At 43.4% G+C, this 16,952-nt stretch overlaps 1 pseudogene; it reads left to right on the forward strand.

Annotated features, from left to right (window-relative positions):
- Positions 1–3,678: 3,678 nt before the first annotated feature.
- Positions 3,679–8,471, forward strand: LOC113221267 (annotated as a pseudogene).
- Positions 8,472–16,952: the final 8,481 nt, after the last annotated feature.

Below are 16,952 nucleotides of genomic sequence, written 5' to 3' on the forward strand. Positions count from 1 at the left end.
AATATATGGGAAGCAGAAGCGAACTTAGGCCTTCCCTGAAGGAGCTCGGCCAAGGAGTACCTGAAATGTCTCTGCATCTCTTTAAGGTCTGATAAAGGAACCAGGAGTGAGCACTAATCACTTCCCTTTCCTGCCTCAGAGCTTTCATGTGTTTGCTATTGCCCGCCTGAAATGTCAAGTACTAATGCATTTATTTATAGAAATGGGATCTCCCTATGTTGCCCAGGCTGGTCTCAAACTCCTGGCCTCAAACTATCCTCTCATCTCAGCCTCCCAAAGTGTTTGGATTATGGGCATGAACCACTGTGCCCAGCCCTGATCGTCCTTAAAACCTCTTTCCTCATCTTATTTGAGCTTCCTGCATCATGTGCCCCCACACCCTTGGTTTTCCTGTACCACCATAGCTGCTCCTCTGTGGGTACCGGGGATCCACCCCCTTCTCTGCCCAACTTGTATATGTCTGGACTGAGGACAAATGCCCTTCCATTTGCAGTGGGCACTGCCACAGGGAATCTCAGGCCCTTTTCGGCTTCACAAACCATCCACATGCTCTGCTGCCTGCCAGAGACATCCATCCCTGTCAGATGCCCAGCCCTCACCTTTCCCAAAGCCTCAGCTGGACACAGGGAAGCATCTGAAATTTTCTGCGGGCCAAAACATGGCTCTTCCCACACACACCTACACACTCATCACTCCCACACACACCTACACACTCATCACTCCCACACTCGCACCCACCACTGAAAGCCTGGCCCCTAATCTGATTTGCCTAACAGTGTCCCCGGATGAACAACACATGCTTCCCTACCTCTCCCCTGCTAAGGCCCCACCGTGTTCTGGGATGTACTCAGGGATCAGCAGAACAAAACCTCAGGGAGTGAAAAGACATTCTAGGGTGCAGGCCTTTGCATCCCCCTCCAGGCCCTCACCCCTGCCTGACACACCCTCACCCCTGTACCTGGCCAGCTCCTACCAACCCTTATAGTCTCACCAAATTCAGTGGTGGCAGCCACATCCTAAAGTGACTGACCCCCCAATGACCTATGCCCTTGTGTAGTCTTCCTGACCTTGGGTACGAGCAAAACCGGTGACTGTCTTTTAACCCATGGAGCCTGGCAAAAGCAATGGGATGTCACTGTCAGAGTGCATCACCTTTGCACACTGGAGAGAGAGGTTTTCCCTGCAGGTGCTGCAGGAGGGAGATGCTGTGCTAAGAAAGGACCTTTGGAGGGGCCCCGTAGGCAAGGAAGCAAAAAGCTGGACCCTTGCCAAGCGGGTCCGAGGAAGTGTATTCTGCCAATAACCTCAGCAGACCTGGAAATGGATTCTGCCCTGGTGGAGCCTCAGATGAGGATGCAGCCCAGCTGCTTAGCATGAGATCCCAAGCACAGGACCCACTAAAATGTGCTCAACTCCCAGCTTGCCAAAATTGGCTTAAAGGTGTGTGTTGTTTCAAGCTTCTAAGTTTTTAGTTATTGCCTATGAAAGTGTTAAAATATGAGACAATAACTTGATTCCCCTCCCCATCACACACATTCTTCTTTCTGGCATTCATCACAATTATACTTACTGATTTAAAATCTCCCCCTTGGCTGGGTGCAGTGGCTCAGGAGTTCCAGACCAGCCTGGCTACATGGTGAAGCCCCATCTCTACTAAAAATACAAAAATCAGCTAGACGTGGTGGTGCAATCCTGTAATCCCAGCTACTCGGAAGGCTGAGGCAGGAGAATTGCTTGAATCCAGGAGGTAGAGGTTGCATTGAGCCGAGATTACACCATTGTACTCCAGCCTCAGTGACAAGAACAAAACTCTGTCTCAAAAAGAAAAAAAAAAAAAATTGTCTCTTGCCACTAGCATGAAGGTCCCATGAAAAGAAAAATGGAAACTCTTGCTCATAACAGTGCCCCAAATGCCCAGCACGGTGTAGCTCTAGGGCAGTTGGTCGATGGTGTACGCTGCTGGTTGGAGGGCCCAGCTGGTCCTCCCAGCTGCCTTCTCCCTGGTCACATTTCATTATTGAGAACAGAATAATTTCTTGCCTTTCCAGAGTCCCTCTTAGTGGGGATTGGCCAAGTGACTTTGTCCTACCCCGGGAGACGTAAGTGGAAGTTGGCTGAAAGGTTTCTAGCCATGGTGTGCTGGGGCGATTTGAACCAGGACATGAGAGTTGACTGTCCATTGTTCGGGAATTCTGCAAGTTGGTTGTTCAACACATTCAGTACTTAAAAATATTAAATAATATAAATGTGCAAATTAAAAAATGCATTAGACCAGATGCAGTGGCCCACGTCTAACACATTGGAAGCCTGAGGCAGGAAGATCACTTGAGCCCAGGAGTTCAAGACCAGCTTAGGCAAAAACGGAAGACCTTGTCTCTACAAAAAAAATTTAAAATTAGCTAGGCGTGGTGGTGTGTGCATGCAATCCTAGCCACTCAGGAGGCTGAGGTGGGAGGATCGCTTGAGCCATCTGTTCAAGGCTCCAATGAGCAATGATAGTGCCACTGCACTCCAGCCTGGGTGACGGAGCCAGATCCTGTCTCAGAAATAAACATATTGTATATATTAATAAATTCATAATAAATGTATAATTATATATACATCTATGGATTATAATGGTATATTTAGACATAAATATATTTTTTGTTTTATTTATTTATTTATTTATTTATTTTGAGATGGAGTTTCACCCTGGTCGCCCAGGCTGGAGTGCAGTGATGCGATCTGGGCTCACTGCAACCTCCACCACCCGGGTTCAAGTGATTTTCCTGCCTCAGTCTCCTGAGTAGCTGGGATTACAGGCACGCACCACCACGTCTGGTTAATATTGTATTTTTAGTAGAGATGGGGTTTTCTCCATGTTGTTCAGGCTAGTCTCCAACTCCTGACCTCAGGTGATCTGCCCACCTCAGCCTCCCAAATTGCTGGGACTACAGGTGTAAGCCACTGTGCCCAGCCTATATGATATATTTATATATTATAATTATGTATATTAATTTTACATAATTATATATGAATATAAATATAAAAACTTTCCTTGCCTTCTCTTGTTTCTACCTACAGTTAGTCCCATGACTTCAAATACTATCTACATGTAATAATTTTAAATGTATAATATATATATATATACATATATATATTTTTTGAGACGGAGTCTCACCCTGTTGCCAGACTGGAGTGCAATGGCACTATCTAAGCTCACTGCAACCTCTGACTCCGGGTTCAAGCGATTCTCCTGCCTCAGCCTCCCAAGTAGCTGGGCTTATAGGCGCCCACCACCACGTCCAGGTAATTTTTGTATTTTTAGTAGAAACAGGATTTCGGCATGTTCGTTGGTTGGTTTCGAACTCCTGACCTTAATTGATCACCCGCCTCGGCCTCCTAAAGTGCTGGGAATACAGGCGTGAGCCACCTTGACCAAAATGTTTTCCTGTTTCCAAACATTTCACATGAGAGGAAAGCGGAGAATAAATCATCTGACACTCTACTGTAAAAAAAAATCTTTGTGCCTCTCTTCTTTTCACCTTTCCTAAGTGTACATATTACCAAAATCTCTTTAGGTTGAGGTCCCCCCGTGAAAACTTTACAGGGTGTTGTGTCCTCAGCCACCCTCCTGTCTTTTCCTAGTCCTGTCATTTTAGAACTGTCTGGGGATGTCCCAGGATACCCACTGTGGCCATGTCTATTGGAGGGTCTAGTGAGTATCAGCCCCTGGGTCATCTCATTGCTGAGGACAGCCTGAGGTAGGGGGTAGAGTCTCTCAGGGGAGCAGCTGGATACTCTTGGCCTTAGAGGAATCTCCTGGTATAGTTTCATCTAAAATGGTGACCCCTTAGGGGTATTAAAATTTTAAGACATTGAAATGAATGGACAATACAACATAATGTCTTTAAAGCTAGGTCATTAAAACTGTTCCTCCAGCCGGAGTTTTCATTCCTCGGAGACACATTGACGATCTGCCAATGGGATGTTGATATTGAGAGGAAAAGGCAGAAATGGTTTCTGTTCTCTAGATTGTCTCAGACTTGTGAAGGAGAAAAACTGTCCCAAAGGACGAGGAAAACCCACCCCAGAGAGGATGTGCAAAAACCTCAATATGAAAATGCACTTAAGGCGCACAGAAGGACAAAGAGCAGTGCTAGTGCCTCCTAGGTGGTCACTGAGTACTTTACTGAACAAGATTGGTGTCCCGAGGGATAGAATGGCCTGCCGTGACACTTAGAAAGGTCTGTGTTGGAGTCTGCACTGCCTCTTCCTGAGTTTGTTACCTTGAAAAGGCTTGTTCGTTTATTTGAGTTTCAGTTTTTCATTGACTGTAAGATACATTTTGTCAGTACAGCTTGAAAGATAAAAATACTATTTCCAAAGAGGCAAGATAAAATGATGCATTTTATTTGCTAAAAATTCGTATTTATTTCTTCCCCAGAGTGAGTGTAGTAAGTTTTAAAGGTCTGTTCTTTTTTAGGGTAATTTCAAATGGAATTGGACTTAGCTTTGTCAATGTTACTGGTGAAATAAAAGTGTGATAGATAAATTGATGATTTACAAAGATTCACCAAAATGTCAGTTCCCCTCTTGTAGCATGGTGAAGAATTTATGACAGTGGACACATCTGTATCCTCTTATCTGGATATCTGAGGATTTCTTTGGTGTTTTTTTTTTTTTTTTTTTTTTTTTTTTGGAGACGCTGTCTTGCTCTGTAGCCCGGCTGAAGTGCAGTGGCGCCATCTCTGCAACCTCCGCCTCCCGGGTTCAAGTGATTCTCCTGTGTCAGTCTCCCACATAACTGGGATTATAGGCACCCACCACCACACCCAGCTAATTTCAGCTAATTTTTATATTTTTAGTAAACACGGTGTTTTACTCCTGGCACGGTGGCCCATGCCTGTATTCCCAGCACTTTGGGAGGCCAATGTGGGCAGATCACGAGTTCAGGAGTTCCAGAGCAGCCTGACCAACATGGTGAAAAATTGTCTCTACCACAAATACAAAAAAATTAGCTGAGCCTGGTGGCAGGCACCTGTAATCCCAGCTACTTGGGAGGCTGAGGCAAGAGAATTGCTTGAACCCGGGAGGTGGAGGTTGCAGTGAGCCAAGATCTTGCTACTGCACCCCAGGCCAAGTGACAACGCAGGACTCTGTCTCAAAAAACAAACACACAAACAGCAAAAAGGCGGGGTTTTGCCATGTTGGCCAGGCTGGTCTCAACCTCCTGACCTCAGGTGATCGCCCGTCTCAGCCTCCCAAGGTGTTGGGATTACAGGCCTGAGCCACCACGCCTGGCCCGCTCTGTTTTCTTTTTATTCTCTAAATTTTAATATGTTTGAGTCTGTCTGTTCCTTTATCACTGTTTTCTTACATAAAAGAAATTCTGCCTAATCCTTCGTAAAAAAAAAAAATCTTCCTATGACTTCTGAAAGTGTTCTGGTTTTATCTTTCATATTTGAATATATAATAAGCTGATTATGGTTCATGGAATAGAGAAGGCAATGCATTTTCCCAAGTAGATGCCAGCCTGGTTTGCGTCATATTTTAAAGTGCATGTGATTTCTTTTTCTATTCTACAGTGCCTACTCTATCATTCATCAACTTTCCATATAAATGCTGCATCATTAAGACTTTTTTTCCCTTGGTCTGCTTGCTCATCTCTCTGCCCATACTGTGCTGTCCTGAGTATTTTCATTTGAAAATCTTAGAAGTATGTTAGATAAGCCATCACTCTTTTTTTAGATGACGAAAAAGCATTAGACGTTTGTCATTTTTACTACGTATGAAAAAAGTAGTTTTTCTTGCCTAAAAATCTCTGATTTGGGAATTTATGCGATTTCATAGGAATAGCATCTGGAAGTGGTGACATTAGTGTCATTTTAAAAAACATATGTCGTATTTCTTCTTATTACTTTCTGCCTTGACATTGTGCAATAGAAATTTTAAAAATTGTTGTACTCGTGTTGTTAAATATCAATTACTGGTTTTATTTACTACTCAATTAAATTTAATGAGCCTACTCTTTCGTTGTAATCACATGGAATGGGCTCAACTCCCCAGTTAACAAGCGACAGCACATGTAAAATATTGTCTACCAGGGAAATTCATTGAACACTTTGTGTTCAGACTGTGTTTTGGTGGCTGGTTCCCTAAGCACCACTGCAGTGACACAAAATAATAGACCTTCGCAGAAAAAGTTTTGGCAAATATATTGCATACGCCATTTAGATGCAGTGGGTCATTCTTATTACTTGGGTTCGTGGAATCCCTTTCAAAATGTAAGTTACTAATACAAACAAAGATGGAACTTTGCGAGCAGGTGGTTTTAAGAATAAGTAGTCTCAGGACTGGTAATATTAACTCCCTTAAGCACATCAGGTAGGACTTTATTATGACAGATAATAGAAATGTACAAAGTGAAGTCGAAAGGTAACTCCTAGCAGCACATCTTACTCCCTGGATTCTAATGAGATGGGTGTTTCTACTTTGCTGTTGTGTTTTTGAATAGTTCAATTCTAGCATTACTACTGCTGTGTGGGAGGGAGTATGTGTGAACAGAGTAAGAGTTGTGACAATTGAGTCATAGAATAAATGCTTGAAAATTTTAGAATCATGTAAACAGCTTATTGATTGAGTATAGATTCCCAGTGCTGTCAGTCTCACCCATCCTTCTATCCACATGTGTGGAATGTTCTAGGACTCCATGACTTTTGAGGATGTGGCTGTGAACTTTACCCAGGAGGAATGGGTTTTGCTAGATTCTTCTCAGAAGAATCTCTACAGAGAAGTGATGCCGGAAACCTGCAGGAGCCTGGCTTCTGTAGGTGCGAATGACAACACATTTCACTTAATTACAGAAGCATTTCCCTATCATCAGTTCTGTTTGTGATTTGGAATGTGGCAAGGGAATGATTTGGTGAAGAAATCAGGCATGGGCACTGCGTACAATGAACATTAAATCTAGTCATGTTTTTATAGTTTGTAATAATTTGTGATAATTTTGTGGGTCTGCATTTTAGGAAACAAATGGAAAGACCAGAATATTGAAGATCACTTTGAAAAACCTGGGAAAGATATAAGATAATTTGCACTTAGAAGAGGAAATAAAGTCTTCTGAAGGAATCTTAGCATGTTATGAACTTAAAAACAAGAAATCAAAAAAATAAGTCACTTGAAATTTATTTTTTTTTTGAAAAATTCCACCCAAAATGTAACGCACTTCAGTGTAGCAGTCAGTGTTTGGAAAACAGTTTACATGAAAATAGCACTACAAAATTGTGTATATGAGTGTTACTAATTTGGTCATAGCCATGCAGGTGGTAGCTGTGTTTTCAGTAGTAACCCATTTACTTTCAAGTAATTCGATCTGGCAAAAAAAGAAATAATAATAATAATAATAATAATAATAATAATGATAATAATAATAATAATAATAATGCATTTTCCTTGGTATTGGTAGCAGTGTAAGTCCAAGACCTATTAATAAGTAGAAAGTTATTAAACCAACCAATAATAATGTGCTTGTCATTTTTTTACAGAAATCATGTGGTACAGAGACTGTGTGAAAGCAAAGAAGGTAGTCAGTATGGACAAGTTGTCAGCCAAATTCCAAATCTTGATCTGAATGAGAACATTTCTACTGGATTAAAACAATGTGAATGTAGTGTCTGTGGAAAAGTCTTTGTACATCATTCCCTCCTTAACAGGCACATCCTAGCTCACTCAGGATACAAACCATATGGAAAGAAGCAATATAAATGTGAACAGTGTGCGAAATTCTTCGTTTCTGTTCCAGGTGTTAGAAGACACAGGATAACGCACAGTGGAAATCCAGTTATAAAAGTACGATATGTGGGAAAGCATTTTATTTTCTCAATTCATTTGAAAGACATCAGAGAACTCACACAGGAGAGAAACCCTATCAATGTAAACAATGTGGTAAAGCGTTCACTGTTTCCGGTTCTTGTCTAATACATGAACGAACTCACACTGGAGGGAAACCCTAGGAATGTAAGGAATGTGGGAAAACATTCAGATTTTCTTGTTATTTTAAGACGTGTGAAAGGACTCACACTGGAGAAAGATCCTATAAATATACCAAATGTGATAAAGCCTTCAGCTGTTCCACTTCCCTTCATTACCATGGAAGCATTCATACTGGAGAGAGACCCTACGAATGTAAACAATGTGGCAAAGCCTTTAGTCATTTGAGTTCCTTTTGTAACCATAGAAATACTCATACTGGAGAGAAAGCCTATGAATGTAAACAATGTGACCAAGCCTTCAGTCGTCTCAGTTCCCTTCACCTCCATGAAAGAATTCATACTGGAGAAAAACCCTATGAATATAAGAGATGTGGTAAAGGCTACACTCGTTCCAGTCACCTTACTCGCCATGAAAGAAGTCATGATATAGAGTCTAGGTGTAGTGACTCAGCCTATAATCCCAGCACTTTGGGAGGCCAAGGTGTGTGAATTGCTTGAGCCCAGGAGTTCATAACCAGCCCGAATTAAAACAATGTGAAACAAACTGGGCAACATGGTGAAACCCTATTTCTAGAAAAAATAAAATAATGCTGGGCACGCTGGCTCACACCATCTACTCTGGAGGCTGAGGCAGGAGAAGGGTGTGAACCTGGGTGGCGAAGCTTGCAGGGAGCCAAGATCGCACCACTGCACGCCAGCCTGGACGACAGAGCGAGACTCGGCCTCAAAAAAAAAAAAAAAAAAAGAGAGAAAATAATTAACTGGGCTTAGTGGCACATTTCAGTTGTCTTAGTTCTTTTTCGAGGACATAAAAAGCCACGGGGGTTTGGGGGAAAGCCCTGTACCTGCGGATCATGAGATCAAGGGATTGAGACCATCCCGGCCAACATGGTGAAACCTCATCTCTACTTAAAATACAAAAATTAGCTGGGTGTGGTAGGATACGGTTGTAATCCCAGCTACTCAGGAGGCTGAGGCAGGAGAATCGCTTGAACCCAGGAGGCGGAGGTTGAAGTGAGCCGAGATTGTGCCACTGCACTCCAGCCTGGCGACAGAGTGAGACTCCATCTCAAAATTAAAGAAAATAAATAGATAAATAAATAAATAAAGCCACTTGAATGTAAGAAATGTGGTAAAACATTTACTCTTTCCCATTCCCTCATAAACATGAAAAGGTTCACACTGCACAGAAACCTTAAGAATGTAGGAAATGTGGTCAAGCCCTCAGATTTTCCTGTTTTTGAAGATTTGGGAGGAATCAGAGTGGAGAAAAGCCTTTTGAATCTAAATTTGTGGTACGTCCTTCAGTTGTGTTAGTTCCATTTGAAGACATCAACTCTTTCCTGAGAAATACCCTATGAATATCCAGAATGTGGGAATGTTTCATTTCTCTCATACTCACTCAAGGACATATGAAAATGCACACTGTAGCTCCCTGGACCTTGTACATACAAGATTGCACACAGGATTAAAACTCTAATAGTTTAGAAACTGCAAGAATATTGTAAGTTTTCACATTTACTTGAAAAGCCACGTGAAAACTCCCACGGGAAAGAAGTTCTATAAGTGAAGCTTTTCTAATTTGGAAAGCCCGATGCAAATTAATTATGGTGCAGTGCTTGAAAAAAATATATGAAACGTTACACAAGTTACAAGTATATTGTTTTTATCAGTGGTTCATTCTTAAAGAGTCTTGAGTATGCATTTCACCTTGTTTTGAAGGGAAACCTTGAGGTGAGAGTTCTGTAAATGCTCTTTAAGCAGTAGTACTTGAGTTTCATAGACAATGATATTAAGTTTGTTGGTAGAATTTTTGTCTATTCATTTGATAATGTGCTGGATTCGTGGTTGAATTTTAATGTTTTTCTAATATGTAGGTAACTTTAATTTTTTTATTTCATTATTATCTTTTTTTGAGATGGAGTCTCACTCTGTTGCCCAGGCTGGAGCGCAGTGGTGCAATCTCAGCTCACTGCAACCTCTGCTTCCTGGGTTTAAGTGATTGTCCTGCCTCAGCCTCCTGAGTAGCTGGGACTAGGTGCCCGCCACTACGTCCAGCTAATTCTTTGTATTTTTAGTAGAGACAGGATTTCGTCATGTTGGCTAGGCTGGTCTTGAACTCCTGGCCTCATGCTTTGCCCACCTTGGCCTCCAAACGTGCTGGGTTTACAGACATGAGCCACTGCACCTGGTCAGGTAAGTTTCAATTGTATGTATTGTCCTGTGATTAATGGACCAGTGAATAATGATTGTAACTTGTTGGGATTGTCTTACTAGCCTCATTTGGCAAATTTTGATTATGCCTTATTCATTATACACATTCCACCTTTATTAAAGGAAAAACTACTCTTGATGTAAAGATTTTTTTTCTAATAATGAGGTGATATTAATTCCTAAGTACATAAATTTTACCATAGAGTATCGTCTCGTGAGTTCTTTGCATTTGTTGCCCTTTATTCTTTATTATTTCTGTCTATTATTTGGATCATTCACTTTGAATGAAGGATAGAGGACTGTGATAGGACAATATGTTGTAACCAATCCGAGGGAGGAAGCATTCAATCTCTCAGTCACATATTATAGGCTTTTCATTGGTGCCTTTGGTATTCTAGTAGATAGTATTGCACCATTATGATATGATAGTTTATATATTGTATTTTAGAGTATTACAGTCTTACCAATCAGTGTCACATGATTCAGTTCCCTACCAGCCAATAGACAAACCATTCACATACTCCTGTAGGAACAAAGGAACATCCTCGGCCAGGCGCAGTTGATCATGCCTATAATCCCAGCACTTAGGGAGGAAGAGGCGGGTGACTCATGAGGTCAGGAGATCGAGACCATCCTGGCTAACATGGTGAAACCGCGTCTCTACTAAAAATACAAAAAATCAGCTATGCGTGGGGGTGGGTGCCTGTAGTCCCAGCTTCTAGAGAGGCTAAGGTAGGAGAATGATGTGAACCCAGAAGACGGAGCTTGCAGTGAGCCGAGATCACACAACTGGGCCCCAGCAAAGGTGTCAGAGTGAGGCTCTGTATCAACAACAACAACAACAACAAAAAAGGAACATCCTCACTTTTTTAAATGCTATATCACTCTCTGCTTCCAAGATAATCCCTGTTTGGGCCTGTGGGAACTTACACCATCCTCCTATATGTAACTAATAACTGATGTCTGGCTTATCTGTTTAGTAATAGATCTTATGTGTTTAACGGTGCCAGTAAACGTAGGGTGCGAATTCCTTCCTCACCAGTGGGGTGCATGAGACGCTATTGAAACAATTGGCAAGACAAATGGAATGAACCAGCCCTCATGCAGGACACCTGCTCAACTTGACCTACCTGCTTTCGGCTGATGTTTCCATAACACATCAGCAGTCACCTGAGTCAGAACCGTGAGCTGACGATGGGCCTTCCCTTTTTTCTGCACAGTGCTTTGTGGTCTTCAGGTGTTGTCATCTTCTCCCACACTAAAATGATCTCATCTCTTAGACATGAATGTTTAACTGCACCCCAGCATGACATTTGGCCTGTGCTTAGCACGCAGTTTTGAGGCCCTGGCTTATTAAGCACATAAGCCGACACTTAAGTCCTAATTAGGAAGAATCAGGCTGTATCTCTGTAGTCCCTGCATCTCCTGTGGTCAGCATCTCTGTATGCTTAGGGCAGCCATGTGAATATTATTAATTATTGTACACTCCAAGACAATAGTTATTATGTAGGCAGAAGTAGTGGCCTTGTTTGTTTCTTGTGCTGCTGCTCCCCTTGCCGCTGTCCCTTACACCCTTCTGATGAGGTATACATTTATGGTGCCTAATGGTTCAGTCACTGATGAGTAAAGAAAATGGGAAGAAAGAGTTTGATATTAGCCCCTACCGAAGCATATGAAGAAGCATCTCAGCTGCTTGCATTGAAAAATTCCTAGCCAGTGTGTGGGATTTTCTTATCACTGCTGCTTATCAGCATGTCAAAAGTTGAATCTTCGGACAGCAAGTCTTGCCGGCCTTAGACATAATGGCCTTACGACATGTGGAGCTAACCCCAGGAAGATGGAGTGGCACTCCCTGGAGGATTAGGTGGTCTCCACCAATGTGGGTTGATGGGCTCCTGAACTCTTTCCTGTAACCATGCAGAGAGTCTACACTGCCAGCGATCATGTTCCTCAACTCTGTAGATGTAGAAACTCAAAATATTCAAAATATTCTGAATCAGTTTCCATCGAAAGGAAAGAGAAAGTCAGTCAGTTGCCATGCTCCCGTCAAGAGAACTAGTAGATGGCTCACAAGAACACTCTGTTGTTACTGTCCATGCCACTGCACTTCAGCCTGGGTGACAGGGCAAGACTCCGTCTCAGGGAAAAAAAAAAAAAAGTGGATAAGAACTGAAACAGGTTTAAAATTTCACCTAATTGGAAATGCAAAGTTTACAAAAATAATATTTAAAATAAAATGCTAAATGAGTGCTCATTGAATTTTATGCCTCCACAAAGTAGGTTGTGAATTAACTTCCACATCTGTTGAAAGCCACCAAAGTTGGGAAGCCTCCGTGTCTGAAATTCACATGTGGCTCAAATAAGAATTATACCTGGGGGTACCCCAAAGTTTAAATATGGTATCCCCTGTGATATTATGAGGAATGACTGTACGTAAAACAGGTTGTCTTCCTTTAACTCTGAAAATCATATTTTCTTGCCTAAATTCTCCAAAACACATCACTCTGCAGTATCCTATAGTGGACATAGGTTTCCTGACCAAGGACCACTAAAAGTTAGTGCAACTCACCTATATTCTTATCAAAATGGAAATCCCCAAATCCCACCAGTTAGAATAACATGACAGAATATCAGATTTTTGGAATATATAGGTTTTCTGTAAGGTTATTAGGTATTGATTCTATTTTTAAAATACATATCAATATATTCAGATTACCTATTTTTCCTATGTTTTAGTATTAATAGATTGTGTCTTTTAATTCATCCAGTTGGTCTAAGTTACCAAGTTTGTGGGTTATGGAGATTGTAATATTCTTTATTATTTTATCATCCATGGGCTCTCTAATATAAAGGCCTCTTTTAATTCTTCTATTATTAGGTTGTTGCCAAAGTAATTGTGGTTTTGGGCCATGAATTTTAAATTTTTATAACTAGGCTGCAACATATTTTTATTAATCAAAATAGAACCCATTACAATGGACTGGGCACAGTGGATCACGCCTGAATCCCAGCACTTTGGGAGGCTGAGGCGGGTGAATCAGGAGGTCAGGAGTTTCAGACCAGTCTGACCAACATGGTGAAATCTGGTCTCTACTAAAAATACAAAAAGTAGCCGTGTGGTGGCATGTGCCTGTAATCCCAGCTACTCAAGAGGCTGAGGCAGGAGAATCTCTTGAACCCAGGAGGCAGAGGTTGCAGTGAGCCGAGATTGCACCTTTGCCCTCTGGCCTGGGCAACAGAATGAGACTCTGTCTAAAAAAAAAAAAAAAGAAAAGAAAAAAGAAACCATTACATTGAACACATTTTTGCCAATGAGAAATAAACTTGTTTATTCCATGCTTTCAGGGTTCGATGAACTCTTGGAAAGCATTTTCTGCATCCTGCTGGTTGTGTAAGTGTTTTCCCTGCAAAAAGTTGTCAAGATGCTTAAAGAAGTAGTAGTTGCTTGGCGAGAGGTCAGATGAATATGGCAGATGAGGCAAAACTTCACAGCCCAGTGTATTCAACTTTTGAATCCCTGGTTGTATGACATGTGGTCAGGCGTTGTGGAGAACTGGGCCCTTCCTGTTGACCAGTGCTGGCTCCAGGTTCTGCAGTGTTCCATGCATCTCATCGAATGGCGTGGCATACTTCTCAGATGTAATGATTTCACCAGGATTCAAAAACTGTAGTGGATCAGAAGACCGGCAGTTGACCACCAAACAGTGACCATGAGCTTTTTTTTGGTGCAAGTTTGACTTTGGGAAGTGGTTTGGAACTTCTTCTCAGTCCAACCACTGAGCTGACTGTTGCATGAAATCCACTTTTCGTGGCATGTCACAATCTGATCAAGAAATGGTTCATTGTTGTTTCATAGAATAAGAGAAGATGACACTTCAAAAGGATGATTTTAAAAATATTTGGTCAGCTCATGAGGCACCCACTTATCAAGATTTTTCAACTCTCCAATTGGCTTCAAATGCCAGATGACCATAGAATGGTCGACATTCAGTTCTTCGCCAACTTCTCGTGTAACTGTAAGAGGATAGAATTCAGTGGTTGCTCTCAATTGGTCGTTATCAACTTCTGGCCCAGAGCCTGGGGATGAGGCTACCATGACCACTCTGTTCTCTTCCTTCTCCTGTCCCCAGGAAGCTCCCAGGACTGAATGACCCCACAAAATACAGTGGCCAGGATGGGAGGGCTGGAGGTCAACTCCCCCCACCCCTACCACCACAATCAAGAGGCCCCCATGGAGGTTGGCCCTGAGCTGTGGGTCCCTGTGGGATGCAGACTCCCATGGAAACTTCAGGGGATGAGCATGGGTCCTCCTGGCTGACAGAGCCTAGAGGGCACTGGGTGTGTTGGGCCTGTGTAGGTAGGTTGGACGTCACTGAGCCTAGCCAGGGAGCCAGGGACTGGTGTGGCCAAAGTGGGCAGCAATATATTGCCAGAACAAAACGAAAGTGCAACCAGCCCAGCTGGTAGGGAGAAGGAGGCCTGCCTAGCAGGACCGTCCACCCCTGTCCTGGCCCCAAGCCCAGACGGCCTGCCTGTACTGGACATTGCCTGGTCCAGGAGGCCTGGGCATGTGGGTCAGGGGCTGTGTCCCTGGGTTCCAGGCCTTGGTGGTCCCTTGGGAGCTGAGCATGCTCTGGGCAGGAGGAGGGCCCTTGGTCCCCTGTTTGCATCTGCCCCTGGGGGTGTACTCCCCCCCCAGCTTCTCAGCACACATGGGGACGTGGCCAGGGCTCCTCACCTGCTTTGTGGCTCCAGCTCTGAACTGCTCACTGGTGACTCTGACAGCTTCCTCCCCAAAGCTTGGGTCCTCATCTGTGGGAATCAGTTGTCCCAGACCCACTGCAGGCAGGAACCGACCCCAGCTCCTCTGGTGGGCCCCCCTGGGCTTTTTTACCTACTGACTTGTGAGACTCGTTTGGCCAAACTTGGTGTCCTATTTTTATTTTGGCCTTTTTCTTAGTGTGTGTTTTCTGTAACTACTGCCGTGTAGATCTTCTATATGAGTTTTAGATAGAGCATCTTGCCCACCCAGAGGTCCCCCACCCCAGAGAGCCTCCACTTTGGCCTCCCCCCGGGCTGGTCCTGCCTGTGCTCTGCTTGGTGTGAATGTTGAGTGTCATGGATACACTTGTCTGCTTGACACTGCATCTCCTTCCTTCTTATTGCTGAGGCCAGTTCTGTTCTCTCTTTCTCCACCTGAACTGCATTTGAAGCCAAGATGAAGGATGAGAAGTGGTTGCTAAGAAGGACCCTCCTGCAGTGAATCCACTGTAAGGAGGCTGCGCTGGCCCAGCCTGTCATTTCCTTCTCTAAGCTCATTCCAGAGGTTGGCCAGGGGCAGCCTGTCCCTGCCTGCTCTTGTGGCCCGTGAATCAAGAATGGATTTTACATTTCCAAATGGTTGAAAAAACAAAAAACTAACACTTCATGACACTGAGAAGCTTCCATGTCCATAAGTAAAGTTTGATGGGGGTGCAGTCAGGCCCATCTCTTCACAGGCCACCTGCAGAAGGCTGCTGTGGTGCAGCCATGGCAGAGTTACATCCTTGAGGCAAAGATCAGTTGGCAAAGCTGGAAATGCTGACTCCTGGCTCTTTAGGGAAACCGTTTCCAGTCCCTGGCTTAAGGGCTGTGTGGCAGAACCCCAGGATCTTGGTCAGCTTGTTCCTCACTCAGGGCCTGCTGTGGCCTTCGCTAGTATGTCTGCAAAGTCTGCGTGCTATGGTGCCTCTCATGGGGCGTTGAGCTTTGTCGTGCTAGATTTCAGGTTATCTGCCTCATGGTCACCTGTCTCACCAACAGAGACCCTGTGGCCAGATTCAAACTAGCAGGAACAGTTGGTCTTTGACAGCAGGGAAACCTTCGAGCTGAGCTGCCACCCACCCTGAGGTGGTCCCATGACACCCACTGTCTGGGTCAAGGTTGGGGCAGGGCTGGTGTCCTGAAAGGCCCTGCGATGTGGATTGTAATAGCCAGTGGAAAGAGGGGGTTGCTATTACTCCCCATATCGCGGGGAGAGTCTCACCCCTGCGATGTGTATCGTAAGAGCCAATTACTCCCCCCTGCAATGTGTGTCCATTATTAGCAGTCTCTTTTATTCAGGATATTAGGAACAATTTTCTAGGTTGTGTGTAAACAGCCTGCGATCAGAGAACCAATACCATCCTCTGCACCTCCGGATATTAGGAACCATATCATACAATGGGTGTACACTTTTTGGGAGATTTGGGTTACTGTCGTCCTTTGTTTCCCTGAATATTCAGAGAAATATCACAGGGTGGCTGTACAGCCACTACTCTCTTGGCAGGAACATCATACTTTACCTACTGGAAATTAGGAGCAATATCACAGACTGGGTGTCAAGCCACTGTCATTTTGGAAGTAATATCATGCTCTCCCCCACAAGTTATGAGGAACAATATCACAGGGGGGTGTGTACCTTCTCTGGTAGTGGGAGTAGTATCATCATCTCTTCCTTTAGATGACAGGAACAATATCACAGGGTGGGTGTACAACCCGTGTGTTTTTGGAAGCAATGTCATTCTCTCTTCTTCTAGGTTTTACGACTCATATCACAGGTGGGGTGTACACCCCTTGTTATATTGGATGGAATCTCATCCTCTTTCAACATGTATCTTTAGAACAATATCTCATGGGGGCTGTCCATCCCTTCAATATTGGTACTAAGACAATCTTCTCCTTTCCTGGATATAAGAAACAATATCACAGTAGGGTGTACACCCCTTGCAATATTGGTAGCAGCAG

The sequence above is a fragment of the Piliocolobus tephrosceles genome, unplaced genomic scaffold, assembly GCF_002776525.5.
Source record: "Piliocolobus tephrosceles isolate RC106 unplaced genomic scaffold, ASM277652v3 unscaffolded_22606, whole genome shotgun sequence".
In the NCBI taxonomy this organism is placed as follows: Eukaryota; Metazoa; Chordata; class Mammalia; order Primates; family Cercopithecidae; genus Piliocolobus; species Piliocolobus tephrosceles.